Here is a 16,130-nt window from a genome sequence, read left to right on the forward strand (position 1 = left end):
TTTGTTTATGGCGGAAAAACATCCCATCTACTCCTTCATCTTCAATTATGGCATTATAATAAACAACAGAAATAATAAAAATTACACTCAGATCCGTGGACCACCTAGCGATGACTACAAGCGCTGAAGCGAGCCGAAGTCGCGCCACACTTGAGAGGAAAATCCAAAACGGCATAACCAAATGATTGTTTAGTCCTCCGCAAAAAAAAAAGCGATTGTTTAGTCGATGATGGATTTCACGCTGCAGAATGAATCAAAGAACTGTGGATGTCATAGGAATTTAGGGCACGTAGAGTGATTCTTGATCAGATGAGCACCGGTTCGGCTAAACCACCTCAACTTAAACAAGGTTGGAGTCGTTAAGATGAGGACGACCAGGTGGGTGAAGATGTGAAGATGTGAATGAGAGCATAAGAAGCCAGCATAGTTTGCCATCTTTGAGCCTATGGTACTTTCTTTACTTTTGGTCAATGGCTGCATCGTGAAGAACATATTTCTTTCATTCACAAAAACAAATATTTCCTGTATCCGGTAGTAGAACAAGGCTCCTTTTGCTTTGTACTCCCTCCGTCCGGAAATACTTGTCTTATAAATGGTTGTATCTAGACTTATTTTAGTTATAGATACATCATTTTTCAACCATTTCTAAGACAAGTATTTCCGGACGGAGGGAGTAATAATGTTCATCCATGATCATGCTGATTGACGTCGTCCAACCTGCCGCAGGATGCCATGATTCCTATGTCAACAATAATCAAGCCTTAATTGTCCACATCCCAGATACTTCGAAACTAATCTTCCGATGATACAGTTGCACCAACTCTAAATCTAAAGTTGGGAAATGGTAGAAAGTGTTCACCACTACCAACTCCAAGGCCAAGGCCAATGTTGGTCAACAACTCAACATTTAGTGCTAAAGAATCTTAGCATCGATTTTAGGGGGTGTTTGATTCAGAAGTCCTAGGACTTTTTCTAGTCCCAAGGACTAATCAAAAAAGACTCTCTAGTAGAGTCTTTTTCTAGTCCCTGTAGAAAAAGTCCCTCCCGTTTGGTTCCTAGGAACTTTTTAAGGACTTTTTCTAGTCTCTGGGACTACAAAGTCCCTGAACCAAACACCCCCTTAATTGGTGTTGAACACTGTGTGGAGTAAAGTACTAAGACTAGCCACAATAGGTAGTAACATGCCCATGTTACTACTTTATGTTACTACCTCTATAGTGGGGAGTAACATATGTGTGGTAACATGCAACACTTTATTTATTAGGCTATAGACTCATCTTGCCTTGATATGTGTGATGTTACTCATACTAGTAGTAACTAGCTATGTTACCACATACCTCTTTTTCTTCATTTATTGCTTGTCACATCATCTATTTTATCTAGATATGTGTGATGTTACTACCTATGTTACTCCCACTGTGGGTAGTCTAAGGAAATGCGGGAACCGGTTCTAGTGCTAGAATCAGGTACTAAAGAAGTAGACTTTTGTGGCGCCCAAACTGGCTCAAAATATGAGAGCGAAGTAAATGACAAAAAAAATATAATATTCTAACATTTGGATCTAGAAGTAGGTGCTATAAAACATAATATTAAAGCAAATTTACTTTTCATTGTACCAAGTTCTAGTATTTTTCTTTGAACCAACAGCATAGTTGATGAGTGTACTCACTACTATCTGCTGCTGACCATCAATATCAAGATTATAGAAAAAAAATTGTCAACGTAAGTAAACACTACTGAACCAACATTTCCTCGCCAAGTCCAATGCGCAACACTCATGTCACAAATGGATACGACTTCCGATTCTTCGCCCTCCGTTTATCCAAGCACATGGCGACAACGGAGGTGGCCATGTCCTGCTCCTCACCTTCCCAGAGCCACAGTAACCCGATGTTGCAGCTCGGCAGGCCAGGTGAAATCGGATCAGATAATTTTCATACCGAATCTGGTTTCAAATGGGCGGGTATGGGAAGAGAAAGGTGGTCAGATAATGCTCTGTTTGGATGTTGATATTCAAGGCCTTGGAATTGAATTGGCCCCAATATCAAATCCTCCCGACTTTGATATTGACATTGCACCTGAATTCTGGTGTTTGGATGTTCACAGAATTGACATCTGGAATTTGCATGAGAGGCTCAATTGCAAAGCGTGTTTGGATGGCCAATGTGTACATTGGAATTTTGGTTATTGTCATAGGATGCACATTGTACTTCTATGTAAATTTTTAGTAAAATTCTATGCATTATGTGAATATATTTTTTAATGTTTAAATTTAAATAATACAACCACAACACGCATACAATGGCAGCACTTGCAAAAAAAAGCATTACTTGCACAAAAAAGGGCATCACTACTTATACAACAACAACTTTTTCTTCCACAGCCAAATAAAGTACAACTATCCCGAGCTACTCTTTGTGAGATAAGGTATGCCATCCCGACAACTACACAATAATTAAGTAATTATGCATCAATTTGTACAACATATATCAATCAATCAAGATAATGTATGTTCAGTCAAGCATCGAAAGGACTGGAAGCAAAATTTGCATCAACATCACACGTTTATAACAGACCAATATCACACACAAACCACGTCAAGTACTTTGGATCTGCCTGCTGGGGAACAAAGCTCAAATCGATTGACCTGCAGAAGACAGTTGTTTTTCAGAACATCAGCACATAGTGTGGGAGTTTGAAGGGATCAGGGGATTGGGTTTTCTGCCTAGGAAAGGGAGGGGGCTAGTGGGACGGACGCACGGGGAGGGACGGGAGCCATCTGCCATGGGGGCATGCGCGCGGTGGTGGGTCAGGCCAACGACGGCCAGTGGGACGGACGCACGGGGAGGGAGGACGGGCTCGCAAGGAGGGAGTCAGGCGCGCGGAGAGAGAGATAGGCACACAGGGGAGGAGCGGATCCGCCGGAGAGATGGGAGAAGGAGGAGGACGGTGGAGAGGGGCCGACCAGCGCCGCCGGGACCTCCCGCGTCGCGCTTCCGTTCGTCTTCTGTAGCACACGTTTGGCCTGTTTCTTTTCGCTTGAGAGCGGGCGAAGCGGTAAGTCGAACGAGCAATCCCGAATATCTCACGAAGTCGAGCTCTTGTGCTCTGAATTCGGGAACAACCAGGCGGGCTGGGGGAGTGGGCTAGCGAATATCGCGGGCCAATTCAGCGAGTCAATTCTATGACCATCTGAACAATGGTATTCAGGTTGCCCAATGCCAATATCAATTTTTAGGCCCCAATATCAACATCCAAACGAGGTGTTAGACAGTTATGGGAAGAGAAAGGCATATACAAAAGTGGATACCTACATTGGATCTAGTACATCCATTATCCACCGAATACTGTATTATTCAGAATTACAATCGGATTATCTGTCCTAAAAAATTTGGACTATCCGATTTGAAGTCTGTGCAGCCAGCCCAAAAAAGTCCCACAGCTCGAAAGTCCACTTCTACTCCAGAGCTCAATGAGCTCTGGATGAGCAGTAAATCCCGAATTTTTTGAAAAAATCTGGAAAAAAATTGGTGAAACTTTGACAAATGTTTTCAGTGCTTGGAAATTTTCATTCCGAAAGAACATCCATGGAAGTCATGGCAAAAAAAACAGCACTCCAAAATGCTTTCAAAATAGCATTGAAGTGTCGATTTTGTTTTTTTACCACGATTTGCACGAATGTTATTTTGGGATGGTACCCTGGTGAATGAATCTCGCACAATATAATCTTTTCTTTTGACTGGTACGGTAGATATGCGAAATTGCATGTAACATGTAAATAAAAATGTAATTGCACATATGAATCACTCTTCTCTAGGGAAAACTAAACTTTTCATGTCCCGCTTATTGCAGGGAACAGAGTCACCACCCACATATTTAACTATAGATGATTCCCGCGCGTTGCTTAGGTAATCTTGTTAAAAAGAAATGCATAATCAGGTGCTACATAAACAACTAAAAGTGATGAAACAAAATATGAAAGTATTTCTTGATATACACTTTAAAAATTTAAAAATATGAAGCATATAACATAAGCATGTATAAAAGGAAAAAAGTAGACTACATACGGTTAAAAGAGTGTCATTCTAAGAAAAGTAAAAGATCAACTTTATAGGTATATGCTAGCTCCAAGCACCCAACATGTATATCATGTCTATGGGAGCACAAAACTTTGTGCAAGAAAATTAACTGATAATTTGCATGCATGAACATGTGATATAGCTTGGTAGCACTACATGGACATATTGATGCAAACATGTAAAGTATGATTTACATGCGTGCCTTGCTGATGTGGGAAGATAGTATGTAAGAAAAAAAAAGTAGTATGTTGTAGCTATTTAGCAATAGACAAAACGAGTGTTGTTTCTATATAAAAAAGTGAAAAATCAACTATATAGGTATGCTCCAAGCGCCCAACACAAATACCATGTCTATGAGCGCACAAAACATAGTGCCAAAACTTAACCGATGACTTACATACTTGAACTGATGATGTGCCAATGCTCCATGGATATGCTAATGCGAAAAATGTAACTTATAACTTACATGCATGACGTGATGATGTGGCATGGTTCCATGGCTAGAAAAAATAGTTAGTGGGTTGTATCACAATTATATCTAATGTAATTTAAAACCCACTTAGAATTCGCTAATGCATGTTGCATAGTGGAGGATTCTTGTGCATAGATAAGACGGATGCTAGTGCATCTAGATAATAATCTAACGACTACAACAATTTTTATGATGTGAAGCATGCGTGTTGAGATAATTAGAAGTAGTGGGAATCACTCTCTTAGATATATAGGACGTGTTGGATCCAAACACGAAATTGAGTGTATTTGTTTTCCTCTTTGCTCCTTGTTTCTTTTTTCTTTTTTTTCTCTACTTCCCTTTTTTGTTTTTTCCATTTCCCTTCTTTTCACTCTTCCAACTTTCTATATTATTATTTACTTGTGGCATATTTATTGGAAAAAGCTTCCTTTCCGCCGGCGGATCTCACGCAAACATCAACCGCCTCTTCCATCTGCCACGTGCTACCTTGGCCCACGTCTTCCTCTCAATCTTATCTCTTCCAAAGAAATCAAGGCTTCTTCCTCCCCCAAAAATATCTCACGTCGCTCTCCTTTATCTCTCAGGTCACCGCACACATCTTTTTGTTGCTCACGCACGAAGTGCCTTGCAGTCAAGCAGCCATGGATTTTTCCTCATCCCCTCCAGCAAGCAGCCCTTGCTCCTCCCTTTTAGCAGCAAGCCATGGCGCCCCAAGCTGCCAATGTGTGGATACGCCGTCGAGCTGTTCGCGGTTGCTAGGAGCTGCTACTGCACATGCCGCACTGCCATGAAGCTCGTCGATGGTGCTACAAGGCCGGTGCTCGGCTACTATGGCCACCGGTGCTCTGCAACAAGCGTGGGAGACCTCCCGCAGGCGACAGGCTCTCGAGCAGATCCGCACTGAGTTTCTGCAACAACGGTGTTGTTGCGAATGACGACGGCGAAGTTAGTGCAAATACGACGCAGGGATGAGTTTCCGCAACATAGTCTTTGTTGCAAAAAGGAATTGCAACAAATGTCTTGTTGCAGGAATACGACGCGGCGACGAAATTCTACAACATGATTTCTGTTGTAATTTTTTTGAAACAAAGGTTTTGTTGCAGAAATACAGAGAAAAAACTGAAGATGTTGTTGCAAATTTTGCAACAAGTGTCTTGTTCCAGAAATACAAAAAGATGTCAGAGATGCTTTTGTGAGAAAGGTCATGTTACAACAGAGGTTTTGAAACAAAAATCTTGTTTTAGAAAAATAAGAAAGAGAAACGACTAAAGGGCTCATGTTGTACAATCGGATGGCTCGCACCCCAGCCGATCTTTTGAAAAGATCAGCCGGCGGACGCGTAGCATGTCCCATATTTATTACTTCTCTCCTTTTCACTAACTATATTTTTATTTTTATTTTCTTTTTAAAATATTTTCAGTTTTCTTATTTATTCATTTATGATGAGTACATGAATATTGGACGCGTCTAGCAGGCGGCTGTGTGCCCGCTAGTGCTCCTTGGCGGCCTACCTTTTTGGAAACCTTTTGCCCCCTTCATCCCGATTAGGAAACCCCATAACGTATTGTTACCTTATCGTCCTTGTGGCTTTACTTTTCACCGGTTGGAGGAGCTTGCTAGTACCCCACGTGCATGCATGTGCAGCACCGTGTACTCATCACTCGTTAGTGGAGAAATCAATCCCCACGTTAGTCATTTATTTTTGTTTTTCAAAAATTACAAAAGGCTGTAACTTTTAAATCGGACATCAAAATTGATATCTGTTTTTACAGTTGAAGACCCTGCGCCACGCTTTTTAAAACTAGATCTCATATGAGTATGTTCTGTCAAACTTTTTATCTGTGTCATTTTAGCCCCTGTTAGGTGCAACTGTATCACGAGAGTGTGCAACTACGCAGCCGTGCGTGAGTTACAATGCCAATGACAGTGTGAAACATTGTGGTCCTGCATATGCGACTATGCCGCGGTGCATGTGCAACTCCTGCAGTCGTGCGTGAGCCACTATGTCGACGAGAGTGTGCACCTCTGTGGTCGCGCGTATGTGAGTATGCCTACGAACGTGTGTACCTTCTGCAGTCATGCGTGTGCGACTACGTGGACGCCAACTCGATGGTCATGTGTGTGCAACTTCGTGACCATGCTTGTGCGACTATGCGGACGAGGGTGTGCGACTATGCAGACGATAGTGTGCGACTACGCGGACGAGAGTGTGCGACTGTGCGGACAATAGTGTGCCACTACGCGGACGCCAACTCCATGGTCAAGTGTGTGCAACTCTATGGCCATGCTTGTGCGACTATGCGGATGAAAGTGTGCGACTACGCGGACGCCAACTTCATGGTCATGTGTGTGCAACTCCGTGGCCATGCTTGAGCGACTATGCAGACGAGAGTGTGCGACTATGCGGACGAAGTGTGCGACTACGCGGATGCCAACTCCATGGTCATAGGTGTGCAACTCCGTGGCCATGCCTGTGCGACTATGCGGTTGAGAGTGTGCGACTAAGCGGACGCCAACTCCATGGTCATGTGTGTGCAACTCTATGGCCATGCTTGTGCGACTATGCGGATGAGAGTGTGCGACTACGCGGACGCCAACTTCATGGTCATGTGTGTCCAACTCCGTGGCCATGCTTGAGCGACTATGCGGACGAAGTGTGCGACTACGCGGACGCCAACTCCATGGTCATATGTGTACAACTCCGTGGCCATGCTTGCGCGACTATGCAGACGACGGTGTGCAACTATGCGGATGAGAGCGTGCAACTACGCGGACGCCAACTCCATGGTCATGTATGTGCGACAATACAGAAGAGAGTGGCAACTCCGTGGCCATGCATGTGCGACTGTGCGGACGAAAGTGTGCAACTCCTCGGTCACACGTGTGCGACTATCCTCACAATGATGTGCAACTCCGCGGCCCTGCGCGAGCTACCATGTGATGAGAGTGTGCATCACCATGGTCGTGCATGTGCGACCGTGCCATCGCACGTGTGCAACTCTCGCAGACGGGAGTGAGCAACTACGCTGACGAGAGTATGCTCCGCCAGGGTCATGCGTGTGCAATTATGCTGGCACAGTGTGCATGTTTCACAGTCGTGCGCGTGTGACTATGCAAACGAGAGTGTGCAACTTAATGGTCGTGCTTGTGCGACTATACCGACTAGAGTGTGCCACATGTGTTCGGCTATGCGGACGAGAGTATGCAACTCCTTGGCTATCCGTGTACGACTATGCCCACGAGGATGTGCAACTCCGCGGCCTTATGTGAGCTACTACGTTGACGAGAGTGTGCATCTCCGTGGTCGCCCATGTGCGACTATACCGACATGCATGTGCACCTTCCGTAGTCATGTGTGTGCGACTACGCCGATGAGAATGTGCGACTACACGGATGAAAGCGTCCAACTCCATAATCGTGTGCTACAGCTGCGCGAGAGCTACCATGCGACGAGAGTGTGCATTATCATAGTCGTGCGTATACAACTGTGCCTGTGCCAGTGAGAATGTGCTAAGTCCTAATCATTGTAGCGATACGGAGAATGTGCTAAAAATTCCAATCACCGTACAAACTCACTGCAAAAAGCCTAATCATATTAGCTCCTGTAATCAAGATGCAGAAACGCATGTACAAATTAGCAGCCCAATCGTCAAAATTCCAGAGTATCATACGGCGATTGACTAGCGGGATTACAACCCAAATGGGCACATTCTAGTGTGTGTGTATCGAAAGAGAATAGATGGAAAATAATCAGGCTGTGGAAAGGAGAAGATGACTTACTGGAGACTCGCTACCTTGGATGCCGGAGGCAGATACGGATACAGGCGAGCAGCAGGCGCGCGTCCGCGCGCGCTCCCAGTGGGTCCTTCCGGTCGAACCCAGCTTCGTCAGCGCCGGCGTACCACACGACTGCGCCACCGATGGCTGACTAGAGCAGGTCGGCATCTGGCATGAGCTCCGTGGCAGAGTTCCTCGACGGGGCTGCGGAGATTGGTCGAACCAGCTCCAGCTCGAAGGAGAAATAGGGGGAGGAGACGGCGGGGATGCTGCTCCCGCTCCCTCGATGACCTGCTCGCCGGGCTCCTCCGGTCTGCTGCCTCCTCATCGACCTCCCGGAAAATCGACGCCGGCGCCCTCCAGTAACAGAGACGAGGAAAAGGAGATTGGGGATAAGTTTTTTTTTCGAGAGAGATAGCGAAGCGGTGGTTTCTACCGACTTGAGCCGCTGATTTGTCACCTAGTAGGAGCGCTCCGCACGTCCAAGTCGGGCACGTGTCTCTGCCGACGAGGTGACACCTGGCGCTCGCGGCCGCATGATTCACGCACATGGAGCGGTCCAGCCGCGGCCGCTCGTTTCGACGAGATTGTGCGCGTGCACGATGAAGCATTTAGGATGAATATTTTGTTGACAATCATAGATGTATTTATGAACAGATTTCTTTGATAGTCATTGTATGGAAATTTTAGTAACTGATAGGATAAAAATAATAAGATGTTTATGTATGGAACAAGAAATATTTTCACATGGAAAATCGACATTTTATTTAATGAGCATGAACATGTCCTCTTTGTGGTAAATACATAAACAATTGTTGTTAGGTACATGTACATATTTTTCAAGTCATGTTTTTTTTTCACTTTTTTCCTCGCAGTTATATTTTATTTTTATGCTTAGGTTGTTTATATATGTCTATATTCACTTATTTATTTGAATTATTTTGCTAAGGACATAAAAATAAACTAAAGAAAAATAAAATAAAATAAATAATCAGAAAGGAAATGAATAGAAAAATGAAAATAGAGAGAAAGAAACATGAAAAAAGAAGAAGAAGAATGTGAAGCTACCTGGGTCGTCCCAAATTTTTTTGAGACAAACTCGCCAAGCTTTATTCAGATACCAGAATGTTTACAGGTAAAAAGTGCAGATCCCCGGGCTGGCCCAACCACACATGTCGTCCAAACCCGAGATTTAAAGCATACTTAGCGAGATTGCGAGCCTCGAAATTCGAGCTCCTAAACTCATGAGCTATATTACAGGAAATAAATAAACTAGACCGGTCCTCAATTTCATGCATAATAGCTCCGAACTCAGACTTCGAGTTCTTCCCGATTTCTGTAACCACCGTTTTGCAATCTGAAGCAATATGAATTCTGTTCATGTATAAATCCAGTGCCAAAGCTTGCCCTTCCCGGATCGCGAGAGCCTCCAAAGTAGCTGCATCTGTTATAAACTTTGCCCTGAAAACGGATGCTCCCAGAAAAATGCCATCTTTGTCCCGACAGATGGCTGCTGCCGTGCCAAAAGAACCTTCCGTCGCAACAGCCGCATCCGTATTTATCTTAACATAGCCCTATGGAGGAGGCATCCACGCCGCCGAACGTGCTGCTTTCGTTGCTCGAGTTGGTGTATCCTTCTCCAACAACTGAATATCTCTCAGGAAAGTATTGATGAAGGAATTAGTCGCGAAAGGACTCTCAAAAATGTCCTCATGAACTGCTCTTCGACGTGCTCGCCAGATAGCCCATAAGGTTACCACCACACGGACAAAATCCTCATGCGATAACTCATCATGGATTGTGAACAACCAGTTCCTAGCATTCATGAACAGATTTTGTAGCATAACTCCAACTGCTTCTTCAGAGCTTAATGACCATATACTCTTTGCCATCACACAATCTATTAGTGCATGCTTCCAACTATCATCCGCTGAACAAAAAGGACATATCTTAGTGGTAGACATATTCCGGTGTTGTAATAGATCCCCCGTGGGTATGGTCTCATGGCCTAATCTCCAGAGAAACACTTTAATTTTTGACGGTATCTTCAGGTTCCATAGTGAGGTCCATGCCCTCTCATCTTCTGCATAATTAACTTGACCTCCAACAGCCTGAAGCAGTTCTTCGTTCCTCCTCTTCATTCCCGCCAAAAATTTGTAAACTGAACCCACTGAAAAAATGCCTCGTTTATCTTCTCCCCATGCCCAAAAATCTTCCACCCTGCTTGTACAGAGTGGAATCCTCAATATGATCTCCGCATCCACTGGAAGGAAGATAGATCGCACCTTATGTTCATTCCAAGATGCCGTTGAACTTTCTATCAGCTCCGAGACATAAACAGGTTTTTCATCCAACAGAGATATCATTGGCTTCATCATCCCTGTTCTTGGTAACCAATTATCCTCCCACACTCTCGTTGACTCTCCAGTCCCGATTCTTCTAATCATCCCTTGTGCAAGAGCTTCCCTTCCATCAAGAACTGCCCTCCATATCTGAGAGGGGTTACTACCCAACTAAGCCTCCATAAACGTAGATGTCGGAAAATATTTTGCCTTCAACACTCTTACACTTAAAGATAACGGGTCCTGTATAATCCTCCATGCTTGCCTCGCCAGGAGAGATATGTTAAAAATTTCTATATCTCGAAACCCTAGTCCTCCCAAGTTTTTTGGCCTTGTGCACACATCCCATGACACCCAACAGGGTTTTCTCTTCCCTCTTTTGCTGCCCCACCAAAATTGCCTTATCATTGATGTGATGCTCTCACAAATATGGCAACCTGAAACAAGACATAGAATAAACCGGAATGGCTTGGGCCACTGCCTTGATCAACACCTCCTTGCCTGCATAAGACAGTAACTTCTCCATCCATCCCTTGATTTTCTCCCACACTCTATCCCTCAAGAATTTGAACGTGCCATTCTTGGAGTGTCCCACATCCGTGGGCATGCCCAAGTATCTGTCAGTTAACTGCTCATCATGCACATTGAGGGAGTTTTTAATAGCATCCCGAACCACTTGGGGGCATCCCTTGCTGAAGAAAATTGATGATTTATCATTGTTCACTCTCTACCCTGAAGCATTACAATAAGTATCTAACAGGTTTGACACCGTTTGTGCCCCTTCAGTACTTGCCCTGAAAAGCAGCAGGCTATCATCAGCAAAGAGTGGGTGGTTGACAACTGGTGCTGTCGGTGCCACCTGAACTCCCACAAAAGCTGACGATTGAGGAACGGATTTGAGTAGGCACGAAAGGCCCTCCGCTGCTATCAAGAAAAGATAAGGGGATATCGGATCTCCCTGTCGAATACCTCTCGATGGTCTAAATTGTTCTAGTTGCTCTCCATTAAACAGGACTGAAAAAGAAACCGAGGTGATCATCTTCATTACCGTGTTTACCCACCCAGAGGCAAAACCGAGTTTAACCATGATTGCCTTGAGATAGTCCCATTCTAGCCTGTCATAAGCCTTCATCATATCGAGTTTCAATGCACAACTGCTGTTACCCCTTGCCTTGCTCCTCTTCATAAAGTGCAAACACTCATAGGCTGTAATAATATTGTCTGTTATAAGTCTACCTGGAACAAAGGCCGATTGTTCTTCCGATATGATCTCTGGCAGAATTTGCTTCAACCTATTTGCAATTACCTTCGACGCAATTTTATACAGTACGTTGCACAAGCTTATGGGCCTGAATTGAGTTAACAAAGATGGGTTCGTTACCTTCGGGATTAGCACCAAGAAAGTATCATTGATGCATTCTGGGCTCTCTTCCCCTCTAACTATTCTGAGCACCGCCCTGGTTACCTCAGCGCCACAGACATCCCAGTGTCTTTGATAGAAGTGAGCCGGAAAGCCATCGGGTCCTGGAGACTTGGTGGGAAACATCTGAAACAGTGCTTCTTTCACCTCCTCCTCGATGTAGTCCGCAACAAGCATCTCATTCATTTCAGGAGTAACTTTTTGAGGTACATGATCAAGCACTGATTGCATATTAGTTACCCCCTCTGATGTATACAAAGTCTTATAAAAATCTGTTATCATCTCCTTCAGCTCTTTCGGATCCTCTACCTGAATTCCCAAAGAGTTCATCAACGCCTTTATCATGTTTTTCTTGCGCCTCAAGCTCACCCTCATGTGAAAAAACTTCGTGTTTCTATCCCCCGATGTTAGCCAATCTATCCTTGACCTCTGACGCCAAAGCACTTCCTCCCGGTGATAGAGTTCCACTAGCCTCTCATTCAGCTTCCTTTCCCCTTGGCTCGGACTCGTACGTGCAGGATCATTGCGGATCTTCTCAAACTCAGCTTTTATAGTTTTCATCTCCTTTCTTACTGAACCGAACGTCATCCTATCCCAGCCCCCAAGGCTTTTTGATAGGTTCTGAAGCTTCTCTCTTACTTCCTCAACTCTGTCCGCCACATGAGCTTCAGTCCACGCTGCGAGGATGGTATCTTTTAAGCCCCCATGTGTTTCCCAAGCTACTTCGTATCTGAATATCTTGCTCTTCACTTGTCTCGTCTCGTCACCCCTGTTTAGTAATAGATGAATAGGGTCGTGATCAGATGTGGCAGAAGTAACATGATTAAGGCTTGCAAAGGGAAACATCGAACACCAGTCGGTAGATCCTAGTGCTCTATCCAACCTCACTCGAGTATAAGTACCACCCGATACTTTCTTCTCAAAAGTCCAAAATCGGCCCTTGAAACCGATGTCCATCAACGTGCAAGTGTCAATTGTGTCTCGGAAGCCTTGTATTTGTGCGTTGCTTCACTGACCAACTCCTTCATGCTCTTCCGGACGTAATACCTCGTTAAAATCACCAATGCACAACCAAGGGAGAGGGCTCAAAGACGATATGTTTTTCAATGTGTCCCATGTGCGGTACCGAAGGTGAGTTTGGGCCTCCCCATACACAATTGTCAGTCTCCAGGGGTCAAAACCCCCCTCTCAGACTCCGCAATCCAAGTGATAATCCGAATAGCCCAAAACTTCAATATCTATATTATTATTCCAAAACAACCCAATGCCTCCACTCCTTCCAACACTGCTAACAACATAGCTTTTATCAAAACCTATCAAACTAGCTAAACTTTCTACTCTTACTTTGTCAACTTGAGTTTCAACAATATAAAGCAAGGTAGGGACAAATTTCTTCGCGATTTCGCGAAGCTCGTGAATTGTCGAGGCTTTGCCCGCACCTCGACAATTCCAGCTGATTATACTCATTGATCCCGGCGGCACTCCACGCGGGAGCCCGCCGATAGAACATTTTTTGCCTTGTTCCTTTCTTCCTCTTCACCCGCTTCTTCTTGTTCTGTCTCCTTCTTTGACCTCTTATTTATCTTCCTGGGTGAGACATACACCGGGGGCAGTGGGGGTATGCCCGGTGGTGTCCTCGCAACCGGGACCATGCCCGACTCCGTTGACATCGCTCTAGGATCAGCAGCCTTAGTCAATCCAACCTGAGAGTTTTCCACCGAGTTCCTCTTGTTATTGGCCCTGTTTTCAGAAGCTAAGACTTCTGTAGCATTATCCATATCACCTTCCAGGTCGGCTCCATCCTATGGATCACTCCCAAGGTCGGGGCCCTTTTTATTGGCTGCACCTCCCAAATAGTAGCTATTGTGGGGTCAGTAGACTTTCCCCACAAAATAAAAGGTTTTGGGCTTCAACATCATAGCGGCCTCTTCGATTCCAACTCTACGAAAGAAAAGGTTTTGGGCTAAGTTTTTTCTCCTAAAACGCAGCGTGAGTTTCCCCCGAGGATAAGGCGGCGGCGCAACTTCGACTCCAACACGAGCTCCGACTCCGAGCAGGGAGAGATGCCATCGGCAGCGGCGCCGCTCGAGGATGACGATCTGCTCTCCGAGATCCTCCTCCTCCTTCCGCCGCTCCCGTCGTCCCTCCCGCGTGCCTCGAGCGTCTGCAGGCGCTGGCGTTGCCTCGTCTCCGCCCCCGGCTTCGTCCGCCGCTTCCACGCCCACCATCGCAGCAAAGCTCCCCTCCTCGGGTTCTTCGCCCATTCCTTACGCGACGTCTCCTTCCTGCCTGCACTGGATGCCCCCAATTGTGTCCCCTCGGGGCTACTGTCGAGGAAGATACCCTGCAGCAACCACTTTTGGACCCTCGACTGCCGCCATGGCCTCGTACTCGTCTTTCTCCGTTGGCAGAACCAGTTCATGGTTTGGGACACAGTCTCTGATGACCAACACCACATTGACGTTCCCCTAGGGTTTGGCATGGGCGCGATCAGCGGGGTGGTGGTTCGCGCCGCAGGACTCGTCCAGCACTTCCAAGTGGTCTTGGTAGGACCTGACAAGAAACGACGGGGCCTCGCATGTGTTTTCTCGTCCAAAACTGGTGCGTGGGGTAATTTAATCTCGACACCGCTTCCATTGGATTACGCCGGTTCATCCATGATGGTTCGTGAGTTGCCCTCTGTGCTGGTTGGGAATTCTCTTTACTGGCTGCTTTCAGAAAGAATCCTGAAGTTTGATTTGGACAGGCAAGGCCTAACAATGATAACTCTGCCCCCACTCAGTTTCCATGACAGGCGTAACAATACTCACTTCAGGGTTATGCGAGCAGAGGGTGGTGGTCTTGGTTTTCTCTTCATGTCAGGTTTCACTGCCGAATTATGGAGGAAGATCGATTTTGATGGTGTTGCTTCATGGATGTTGGAAAGAACTATTGAACTGGACAAGGTACTTTCACCGAGATCAGTGGGAAAGCGCCTATAGATGCTAGGATTAGCTGAGAACAACAGTGTGTTGCTCTTGATGACAGCTGGTGGCCTTTTCATGGTTCACCTTCAGTCATTGCAGTTAGAACATCTTGATGGCTACAAATTACAACAATATCTTGTTGGGGTTGAACCCGTCTCGCGTCACCAATTTTTTTTTCAGCTTTCAGTTTTTTCTTCAGTTAGCTAGTTTGTTAGGATTCAGTTTTACCCTTTCCTAAAGATTAGGCCAGGGCCACCATACGTGTGCACCGTGGCGAGTAGCTAGGAGCAGCACGACCGACTCTCATGCATCATGGACGTGGGATGGCACGTCTGGATCGATCGTGGGCTGATCGCGTGTATTGCGTTTGCTTTCGTTCTGAATAAAAGGCAAGAGGCCAAGGAAGAAAAGCTATAGACTTACGCAGCACAAACACTCTCTCTCGCTCATTTTGATCGCAACAAGTGGTATCAGAGCCGTTTTCCCGATCCTGCGACCATGTCCACCGATGGGCGCGGCTGAAGGAAATATGCCCTAGAGGCAATAATAAAGTTATTATTTATTTCCTTATAATCATGATAAATGTTTATTATTCATGCTAGAATTGTATTAACCGGAAACATAATACATGTGTGAATACATAGACAAACAAAGTGTCACTAGTATGCCTCTACTTGACTAGCTCGTTAATCAAAGATGGTTATGTTTCCTAACCATGAACAATGAGTTGTTATTTGATTAATGGGATCACATCATTGAGAGAATGATCTGATTGACATGACCCATTCCATTAGCTTAGCACCCGATCGTTTAAATGTTGCTATTGCTTTCTTCATGACTTATACATGTTCCTATAACTATGAGATTATGCAACTCCCGTTTACCGGAGGAACACTTTGGGTACTACCAAACGTCACAACATAACTGGGTGATTATAAAGGAGTACTACAGGTGTCTCCGAAGGTACATGTTGGGTTGGCGTATTTCGAGATTAGGTTTCGTCACTCCGATTGTCGGAGAGGTATCTCTGGGCCCTCTCGGTAATGCACATCACTTAAGCCTTTCAAGCATTGC

The 16,130-nt window shown here is 45.2% G+C and overlaps 1 long non-coding RNA gene across 1 annotated transcript; it reads right to left on the reverse strand.

The window, feature by feature from the left end:
* Positions 1-2,445: 2,445 nt before the first annotated feature.
* LOC125514964 lies at positions 2,446-8,745 on the reverse strand. The gene is made up of 2 exons (XR_007286696.1): positions 8,332-8,745; positions 2,446-2,647 (listed from the first exon to the last, which is right to left on the reverse strand). It is a non-coding gene; the product is annotated as an uncharacterized LOC125514964 (long non-coding RNA).
* Between the last annotated feature and the right edge of the window lie 7,385 nt (positions 8,746-16,130).

The sequence above is a fragment of the Triticum urartu genome, chromosome 6 (assembly GCF_003073215.2).
Source record: "Triticum urartu cultivar G1812 chromosome 6, Tu2.1, whole genome shotgun sequence".
Taxonomy (NCBI): domain Eukaryota; kingdom Viridiplantae; phylum Streptophyta; class Magnoliopsida; order Poales; family Poaceae; genus Triticum; species Triticum urartu.